The following is a 574-nucleotide window of genomic DNA, read 5'->3' as shown; positions in this document are numbered from 1 at the left end:
CAAGCTTCAGCAATACGTGAACCGTGAACTTCCAGATGTTCAAGCTGGTTTTAGAAAAGGCAGAGATCAAATTGCCAACATCTGCTGGATCATGGAAAAAGCAAGAGAGTTCCAGCAAAACATCTATTTCTGCTTTATTGACTATGCCAAAGCCTTTGACTGTGGGGATCACAAGAAACTGTGGGAAATTCTGAAAGAGATGGGAATACCAGACCACCTGACCTGCCTCTTGAGAAACCTGTATGCAGGTCAGGGAGCAACAGTTAAAACTGGACATGGAACAACAGACTGGTTCCAAATAAGAAAAGGAGTACGTCAAGGCTGTATATTGTCACCCTGCTTATTTAACTTATATGCAGAGTACATCATGAGAAATGCTGGGCTGGAAGAAGCACAAGCTGGAATCAAGATTGCTAGGAGAAATATCAATAACCTCAGATATGCAGATGACACCATCCTTATAGCAGAAAGTGTAAGAGGAACTAAAAAGCCTCTTGATGAAAGTGAAAGAGGAGAGTGAAAAAGTTGGCTTAAAGCTCAACATTCAGAAAACTAACGTTCATGGCATCTGGTC

This window comes from Bison bison, unplaced genomic scaffold (assembly GCF_000754665.1).
Source record: "Bison bison bison isolate TAMUID 2011002044 unplaced genomic scaffold, Bison_UMD1.0 scf7180017864471, whole genome shotgun sequence".
Lineage (NCBI taxonomy): Eukaryota > Metazoa > Chordata > Mammalia > Artiodactyla > Bovidae > Bison > Bison bison.
The sequence above is the reverse complement of the archived record's forward strand: the minus strand, read 5'-3'. Positions refer to the sequence as shown.